Below are 10,076 nucleotides of genomic sequence, written 5' to 3'. Positions count from 1 at the left end.
TGTGTTTATGAGACCTTGACCTTTATTTATTAGATCACAACACTGTCAGAAATACAGTTAAATTCTGAGATACGGTTCCCATTAAAATGTTATGTCAAATATTTCAATAAACTTTTTCATTTGCAGGTACACTAAGAAAAGAATATTAGGATGAGCTGGTATTCTCTAATATACATCCTACAAGTGTTGTAGTCCTTTTGTTTTATCACGTTTTTACTAGCAGTTAAAATAATTTGGCAGGGAATTCTTAATATAGTGAGCTTTATTTATCTGGTTGGTGGAGTCTTTTTTAAAAGTAATAGTTTTGTAATGGTTTTGAATTGTAAATTGTATCTTTAAACAGGCTGGGCTTGTCTTTCTGTGTTTGAGATGATTCACAGCTTCTTGCACACTTTCTCTCTGTTCTTCATGTGATTCTAAAATCTGATAAAACAAACATGATTGCTTTGCAGATTAAAACAGAAAATTGGTTACCTCATGAAATAAATAGAGAACCAGGCTTGGCATTTTTATTCTTGGAAGGATGCAATTTGAATTACTATTGATCAGGAAAAAAAATAAGGATAAACTCAAACTTATTTGCTGAGGCTTTGTAAACAATTTAGATCTATAACTGACTCTTAACAGAAAAATCTATGTTTGCTGAAAGCCATTAGGCTTTGTTAACTCTGTACTGCTCTCAACTTTTTAAATGACTATTGGTAAATTTATAATTTTGAATCCTATTCAATTAAATGTTAGAATCATAGAAGAGGGAACTAAGGCCTTGTTGTGGTTTAACCCCAGCCAGCAATGAATTACCATACAGCCTTTGCTTGCTCCCTCCCTCCTGTTTTTGGGATCGGGAAGAGAATGGGGAAAATCAACCAAAAAAGAAGCATTTGTGAGTTGAGATAAGAACAGTTCAATAAAAATAATAATGATAATAATGGCAATAAAAAGGAGAGAGATAAAGTGCAATAATGACAAGTGGTGCACAGTACACCTGCTCACCACTGACTGACTGATGCCCAGCCTGTCCTTGAGCAGGGATTAGCCCCTCACAGCTAATTCTCCCCAATTTGTGCACTGGACATGATGTTCCCTGGTATGGAATATCCCTCTGGCCAGTTCAGACCAGCTGTCCTGGCCATGCTCCCTCCCAAATCCTTGTATCCCTCCTCACAGGCAGAGACACTGAACAGTTCTTCACTTAGGGCAAGCACTGCTCAGCACCAACCAAACCATCAGTGTTTTCAATATTATTCTCACACTGAATCCAAAACTCAGCATTGCACCAGCTACCAGGGAGAAAATTAACACCAACCCAGTAGAAAACTGAATATGCCTTAAACTTTGAGCTATTTTTTTCTGAAGTTAGGAATATGCAGTTGGGTTGGTTGCTGTTTTGGTTTTGTTTTGTTGTTCTGTGTGGGGTTTTTTGGGTTTTTTTTAGGCTGAAACCTGGAAAAATTTGTGATGTGCATGATCTTCCTGAAAGGTGAATGTTTCTTCACATTCTATGGGCAAGCTGGGTTTATTTCTGTTCTGAGGAACCTCTTGCCCTGCAGAACAGCAGGTGATCAGAATGCTCTGAAGCAGCTGCTGGCACTTTTGGAAGGTGTTAATGCCCTTTGCTACTGAGCCATCACATATTAGTGACACTTTCAGACTGTTAAAGATCAGTTCTTTAAATATTTTTATCCTGAAGAGTTATTGTGATATTGACCGTGTTGCTTGTAAAAAAAAAAAAAAAAAAAAAAAAAAAAAAAACCAAAATCAAGGCTAACAGACAAAAAATATCTCACTGTTACTAGGGATCTAAAAATCTGATATTTGTTTAACATCCCTGTTGACTAAAACGGCTCCCCACATTGCTTGGTTTTGGGTGACTAGAGTTTTTCTATTAGGGTAGTTATAGAAGGTTTCTATCAGATAACTATGGCTCTCTCTTTCTCTATTTTAATCTGAATGGATTTCTTAGATAAAAATTGAATGCTTTCCAATGATTTTAGAACATTAACAAGAGTTCATTTTTAGTTTTAGTCTACATGAAAAGCAATCTTAACATTTCATTGTTTTGGTTGCAGTGTCTATTTTTATGCTAAATTGGCTTTCTGAAGTACTTGTAGAGAGGTATAAAGAAGCTCCCAGAAGGGACCTTTTAGTTCTAAAAAAGGTAGGGATCTCAGTGTACTTATCTTGGCTTTTAAAAGCTGCCTCTCCATTTTTATTTTTCTCTTTCATTTTTTTTTTCTCTCAATGTGATTCATCTTGCTGTTTATTTCTTTCATCCTGCCTCTACTTTGCCTTTTTCACTGTGCTATTAATCCTCTGTGTGTGTTAGGAATCCCTTTTCCTTCCTCTGAAGCATCTGGAGTAGATTAATGTGAAGGTCAGGCTGGTAAAGTGGGTGAATTTCTGCTCTGCCTAAAACACAGGCAGAGAATTAATTTTCATCAGTGATGCTTTTTGAAATATATAAAACTCAGCCTTTTCCAGCATGTCATTGCTTTATTAGAGTGCAAGTTTTTAGGTATATACACCTTTATCAAAAACAAATCAGTGCTCAAGTTACAAGATACAGGGTGATCTTTGCTTGAGATTCACAGTTTTGACTTTATAGCTTAAAATTTTCCTGAAATAAGGAAGAAACAAGAGAAGAAGGAAAGGAGATTTAAAAGAAAAACACCCCCTCCCCCAAAAACCACAAAAAACAACAACAAAAACCCCACTAAATTTGTAAGTTTTGAGTTATGGGGGCTTTAGATGAGTTATTTAAGACTTCTCAATGTCAGCAATACAGGGGGATTTGTCCTGAGCCTGTTCTATGATTATTTATTCATAAAGGTGGATTGCTGGGGTTTGGAGACATTTTGCCCTTGTCCTTCTGTTCCATGTTTTTGTTTCCATGGATACTGACAGTTACCTGAAAGATCCAGAAATATTATATAACCCAATTAGATGGACCCCAAAACTATAATTTTTTACCAAAATGACCTTGGTTTAATGGAGTTCTCCTCAAGAGGCACAGTGAAGTTTGAGCTGTTATTCATGTGAGGGTGTGAACTATACTATTGCAAAGATAGACTGATCCAAGTGCACAGTGATGAGGATTTTATGATCCCCTCATTTCTTTAATATCTTAAGTAGGATGAGGCAATTGGCTGACTAATGAGATCTTAATGGGTGTAGTGGTCTGAGTGAGGGGAGTGTATGACTGTCATCATTTAGGCTGGATCTGTTCTGCTTAGAAATTGACTGTCCTGAGAATTTTCTTGTGATACTGCAGAACTGGTACTGACAAGATTACCAGTGTATGTAATGGTTAGAAAAGGGGCAAAGACAGCAACAGAGAAAGTAATCTTAGCAAAAGTAGCATTGCTGGTGAGGATTTTTTGAGGGGACCTGCATGATTTCAGGAACCAGACAGAATTTTCTTTTGTTAAATCCCAGGGCTTTAAATCTTTCTGGCCTAAGAGAAAAACTTAATAATTTTCTTCAGTTAAAGTAATAGCTTTCATTTTAATTTTGTACCAGAGATGCAACAAAATGTAGGAGAATAGTGAAATAAATCTTCTTTACATGGCCTTTTGTTTGTGTCCTCTAGTTTTATCTTTTAATTCACTCCTATTTCTTCCTATCTTTTCCCCCCCTGACTTCTGATAGACCTTTTCTCTTATACAGTTTACTTTTAGCTGATGTGTCTTTTCTACTTTAAGAAATTAGTTTTGCTCTCTCTTTTCCCATCTCATCCATTTCCATCTGCTTCTTCCAAGTCTGTTAGCACACTAGCACAGTAGCTATGACTCACAGTTTATATTTACTTCCATTTCCCTTTTGGTTTAGAATTGCTTTCAGTGATGCCTCTTTTACTGCTGTGTGTTTGGACTTTAACATCCTCAGGTCAATTAGGTTTCTGAAATTTATGTAACATTTGGTTGCAGCAGCACTACTACAGTAGCTGCTATGCTCTACAAGATTTTGGCTGGAAGTAGCATCTAGATCAACCAGTGTAGTCTGGAAGGAAATCTGCAACTTGTTGGGATATGTGATCCTCCTGTCTGAAAGAAAAACAGCAATCATTAAAACCAAATACCAGTTGAAAACAATTATTCTAACTTAATTAGCTGTGTTACTTAGACCATGGGATAATAGATAATTTGCATCTATATAAGGAGATGTTAGGTATGTCTTTGCCTTTTTTTTTCCCGACTTAGAAAGAATAAATCACTATCTCCTATCATCTGTTGGGATGCTGTTGGTTAACGGAGGGAAATTGCACTGTTCCATAAAGGCAGTGCTTCTGTGGAGTTCCTAATTGTGAGTGTCCTCTAATGTTATGGATTCCAGTTTCTAGTTTACACCTGAATTAGCTCATCTTTCCTAGGCTTTTGGGGAGCCTCCCTGGTGGGGAGGAGAAGGGAGTCAGAGCTGATAAATGCCCTGCCCTGGATGTCTGTGCCCTTCATCCCCTGTCTTTGCAAGGTCACTCTGAGGCTGTTGTTCCATACAAACTGAGGGGCACTGTTGGTGCTGTGGCTGCTGTACCTGCAATTTGGAAGGGGTGTGGATGGGTATGGCATAATTTTTTCCACTGTGAGTGACATCTGTCAAGATTTATGTTTTTTTTCCCTTGGTGTGAGCAGGTCACATTTGATGCGTGTAATGTATTCAAGGAGTTTAATGATAAAAAGGGTGTTTGAAATGTAGGAGTTTCTGGGAAATATCTTTTAAAATTGAGAATTCTTCTAGCACAGGCTCTAAGTTTTCAAACGATATATTTCTGTGAAGAGTAATTGTCAATAAGAGGTATTTTCCAAGAATGCTACTCTAGTCAAGTTAAAAATCTTTTTAGGTAGCTAAGTGGTCTCACAACAGTTCTCAGTTTAAAGGGGTGTCTCATATTACTTATATTTTTTAATCTGTATTCTTAAAAATTAATTTATGATGACTGATTAGAACAACTGCTACTGCTACTTTGATAGTAAGGGTATCAACAAGTAATAATTATTGTTCACAGTATGTATGTTGAATTATTTTTCATCTGGTTGGAAAGATTGTTGGAGATAGAAATTAGTCTGGGAAAACACTTGACTATTTCCTGCTGGATCTCATAATTTAGAAGGGACAATAATCCTAAAAGAGAATCACAATTCCTCAGTTTCCTCAGGGTTTTTTAATGTATTTAGAATGGCATTTGAGTACAGACCACTGGTACACAGCAGGGATAGAGATATAACACTTTTAAAAATTTATTTAGTGAATAATCTCAGAGCCTGTCTGTCAGACTCATTGATGTATTCTTTCCATTTCATGATTACTATCTCCTTTCTATTGTTTACTGCTTTAATTGCTATTTGATGGTTGTGGTCAGTATGGATTTTCCCTCTGAAAGATAACAACCTTTTTCTATTGTACAGCAATTTTTGCTCTCTCGTCAGAAAGCATCTTACAGATGGAATGACTAATATATACAGTTAAACTTAATTAATCCTTTGTAATTTGCATGCAGCTTTGAAATTTCCTCTATTTTAAACCTGAAGAGCTTATTTACCTGGAAGCCCATTTTCTTTTCCTGATAAAGTATCTTTTTCTATGAATCTTGAGTGGGAATCTGCCTCTCAGGCAGCAGCAGGGATGGAGGTGAAGTTGTGTGATTGCATATTGGCTGAAGTGCATAAACCAGTGTTTAAGAGTGAGTTTGCAATTAGAGTCCCTCAATCTCAAGAAGATTAATGTCTTAATGATGAAAATAAAGGGTTGTGGGTGTTTTGTTTACAGTAAGGTAAGTTCTTTCATGAGGGCATGATCACTAAAACTGAAGTGCAGAGAACAGAGTCGGAGAATAAGGACCAAAAGGGCTATAAGTATGCATTTTGATAATTCATTTCTCTATGCAAAATTACAATTTTTTATATTGTAAGTGCAAGCACACATCAGGACATCTGGAGGAACACCAAACATTTGAAGAAAATCAAGATGGACATCAACTCTAATTTTCCTGGAGATAGCTACAGATATTGCTGCTGATAGTATTTTGCAGCAGAAAGAGGAAGCTCCCCCCTCTAATTGCTAGTAGGGGAAAAAATAGCAGTAAAAATAAGAACTAATTAAAGAAAATGGATTTGCTATAGCTGCTAAATAGGTGGGAAGATGAGTTTTTTAAGGGTTTGCCTTCATGTGATCACAAGGACATTAATGTGCAGAGCAAGCAGTTAAGGACAGGTATCCACCAGGAAAGAGAATTCTGTGGTTTTCCATGTATTTTAGGCCACTTGCAATAACCCCTGCTGCTAGTGTGGTGCTTTATTTGCCTTCAAACCTTCCTAACAACTGCAGTAGAACCTCTTTGGGTAACCCTATAAATTCTTCTACTTTGAGTTCAAAACTGGAAGATATGTTCCTTTTTTCCTGGAATAATGGATTAAGAGTTAGAAGGATTTTTTTTAAAGGGACTTTTATTGTTTATAACTTTACCTCTAATTACCTGTTTTAAATGTTGTTTCTCTATCTCTAGGATATATGATTGGTCTCTGGTCTCACTATTGTTAGTGAGGTTGCTGTAGTCTTCCAATCCATTTTTGTTTTGGCACTCAGTTTGTGGCTCTATTTAGCCTGTCAAACCTTCTGACAGGAGCTCAAAGCTTTTGCCAAGCTGGCTATCTTTAATCTGAGGAAGGAAACACTGATAGAGATGGGTTTCTCTGCAAGTGTTGATGATTTTCTTTGGAAGGACAAGTTCCAGACAATGACTCATGCATGTGTTTGGGAAGCAGTCTATACATCCAATTAACCAGCAGGAATTACAACTATATCAGGAATAGGGTGAACTCCAATGCTGCAAAACTCTGTTTATAGTATTTTTCTTTAACTTGAGTGAGCAATAATTTTAATTTTTTGTGATAATATACACACTACTATACTATGACTAATTAAATGTTCATATTGATATAGATAAATTTCTTACATGTTAAGAGCCTTGATGAAGCCAATGTAAACTGGTTTTCATTCAGTGGAGTTAATTTATACTGGTTCCAGATCTGGTCACTTATATTCTGCTTATGTCACCTTGTAAGGACTAAATTCATAACCTTGCGTCTTATTAAGTAAAGCAGCAAACATAAAAAGTTCAATAAATAATAATTCTATTTAACTAAGCAGGTTTGACTCTGGTTGAAGGTACAAGTAGAATGCATGAATAATTGACCAGAAAGGAAAACAAATTACCAAGAGGGCAAGTTCAGCATAACCTCAAGAATGTGTGAGAATTCATTCAAACTCACTGTTGGGAGTTATGGGGGAATGCCTTCATTTTTACCTCACTTGAGAAAATAGAGTGCACTAAGACTAAATTAGCCAAATGAAAAAACCCTCACATTAACAAATAGACCTTCAAATAATCACATACAACAACTTCTATAAATTTTTGATGATGTGGTTACCTATTGTTACTATTAATATGTCCATATTAATAGACTGTTTAATATCTAATAAAAGCAATGTGGACTGGAATGTGCCTTTTTTGATCACAGATGATGAGAAAGTAATGTGTTATTGAAGATTTAGCAACGTATACTTGTGATCATTTGAAGTGTTTGAGATGATAAATCTCAATACTTTTGTGAATAAGACTAGGATTAATTAAGAATACAAATTTGAGCATGTTATCAGATTTTTTGGGTTGTTGTCTTGATATAGGCAAATATGTAAACAATATTTTTTCCTTTACCTTGTAGAAAGGTACAGTGAAATATTTCTCCTCTCTGCCTAATGTCTGTAATAAAAAAAATGCAGCATTTAATTAGAAATAGTTATTGGGAACAACATATTATCTAGTTTTAAGAATTATAACATGGCTATTCTGTGGTTAGTGCTTTGAATAAATTCTTCCTTGTAGATGTAAATTATAAACTCTTCTGGATTATCAAGTTTGCCCACATGACATTCTAGTTTATGTGGAACAGTATTTCTTCAGTACACTGCTCACTGTGCTGCCAGAGTTGGAATTTTGGGTAGACAGAGCTGCTCTAAATCAGCCTGAATTAGTCTAAATTTTGCCTTTTGTCTACTTGATTATGTATGCAGGAAACAACATAGTAGAGAATTAAATGCATTTTCTAAGTTATTTAAATAAAGGTTGAGGTTTGACTTAATAAATTGACCAAGGTTTTCAAGACTATTTTCTTTATGGGACATATGTGCCTACATCCTGTATGTGCCAATACCTTCTATCTGTTTGCTAATTATAAAGTTAATTTATATTTCAGCTGCAGTAGCTAATCTTTTTATCTGAATAGATACAGGGGTACACACTGCCCAAGTCAGTGTCCTTCAGAGTTTGATCCCAAGTCCTCTCTACCTGCCACCACTCTAACTCTAAATGGTGAGTATTTATTCATTCCTGGACTTACTTTTGCTCACTAGTATATTATCTCTTCTAGTCTTTTTATTCTTCCTTATTTCTTAATTAAATGGATACTTTTTACTGCTGCAGATGAAATTATCCAATAATATCTGTCTGTAGTGATCAGAATAATGAGCAAATGATATTTTTAATATAGGTAGCTTTGCTTTTCAGCTTCTATTCAAACTAAGTGGAGTATTAAATTAAATAGTGATTGAATTTTGGGGAAAGCATTGTACCAGCTAAATTTTAAACTGGCTTTTAATGATGTTTTTCTAGTAGAACTTTTGAAGAGCTGTCTAATATTTTCTGAATGACCATAGGGACATTACATGTTATTTTAGGCTGTTTATACTGGTGAACTTTTCAATATTGCTTTTTAGATAAAATGTGTACCCTTGATTTGGGTTCACTTTCTAGATCTTGTTCCATAATATCTTCTGGAGTGTGGATAAAAAGGCACTGACCTGTGCATAAGGTTGAAATTTGGAGAAATCTGATTCCTAATTTGTCTTCGGTTTTGACATTTTTCCTGTAGCATTTCTTAAAGATAGAGATGCATTTTTCTATCTGTATAGCTTGAAATCCTTTTCTTAGGAGTGTGGAGTCTTATTTTTTGATTTATTTTTTACTAGTGCATGAATGGTTCCTGAAATAAACTCAAGTGTTTTCCTGATCAAAGGCTCTCACATACTAGAGAAGAGGGAAGTTGCCTGTGGTCACAAGTTGTATGCTAAAACTTTGAATAGAAACTGTTTGTGGGGATGCTGTAGTGTTTTATTTTTGCGGGGTTTTTTCTGTTTTATTTCATTTGTTTATTTGTTTGTTTGTTTGTTTTCTTCCTAGGTAGCTGTGGAAAAATTTCAAGGCAGGAATTTAGACTTCAGGATTTTTTTTTTTTTTTCCATTTTCAAGTGGGAAGAGTGAGGCTTGAGGAATCCTGGTGACTTGCCCACATGTCAGTCACTCATAGCAGCCCTGCCAGAGGTGCTGCACTCAAGACAAGGCGCCTGCTTGGCCAGGATGCCTTTGAGCTGGGAGGTGTTAGCAGTTTGAATGAGAGCTGACTCCTCTCATTCTTTGCTCAGAGAAGTTATTAATGGTCTTATTCAGCCTGCTGTCTTGCTAATATCAGGGTTCAATAAAAATATATAATCTTATACACTCACTATCTTTCTTGAGAATGGCTATTTGATAACAGCAAGAAGGTTTACAGACAGCTGGATATGCCAGTTTTGGGAAGGGGGATAGGATGCAACACAGGTGCAGAAAAAATACAAAAGGTAAATAAGGGATTGCTAAAATACAGCACCAGGATAGAATGAAACAGGTGGAAGCATGTAAGTCCATCTGGATTCAAATCTCCTGAACTGTTTACAATGAACTGTTAATGTAACTTTAAATATTACTGATAAACCAAAGTGGAACTCTGGTAATCAGAATCCTGAAAATGTAAAGAGGTTAATGTCTAGAATATAAAAGTTAGAAATGTCCTTCTAAGTTAAAAATAAAGTAGTGTCATATCTGTCATTAAAGAATGACACATTATTTTTACTCCCACTGGCAAGGACCAATGGATGGAAAAGATTAGCAGCAAGCAGCAAAAGCTTGAGGGGGGAAATGACCAATGTCACCTTTCAAGCCACAAAAGCTGCAGCAACTGAATTTTTATGTTGCTTCCCAGATCCCC

General features: G+C 35.8%; 1 long non-coding RNA gene across 1 annotated transcript; it reads left to right on the top strand.

Moving 5' to 3' along the window:
* The first annotated feature begins 4,209 nt into the window (after positions 1-4,209).
* Positions 4,210-9,150, top strand: LOC306809507. Its single transcript, XR_013776251.1, has 3 exons — positions 4,210-4,302; positions 8,280-8,365; positions 9,022-9,150. It is a non-coding gene; the product is annotated as an uncharacterized lncRNA (long non-coding RNA).
* Positions 9,151-10,076: the final 926 nt, after the last annotated feature.

This window comes from Erithacus rubecula (genome assembly GCF_903797595.1).
Source record: "Erithacus rubecula genome assembly, chromosome: 1".
In the NCBI taxonomy this organism is placed as follows: Eukaryota; Metazoa; Chordata; class Aves; order Passeriformes; family Muscicapidae; genus Erithacus; species Erithacus rubecula.
Note: the sequence above shows the minus strand (reverse complement) of the source record. Positions and strands in the feature narration are given on the sequence as shown.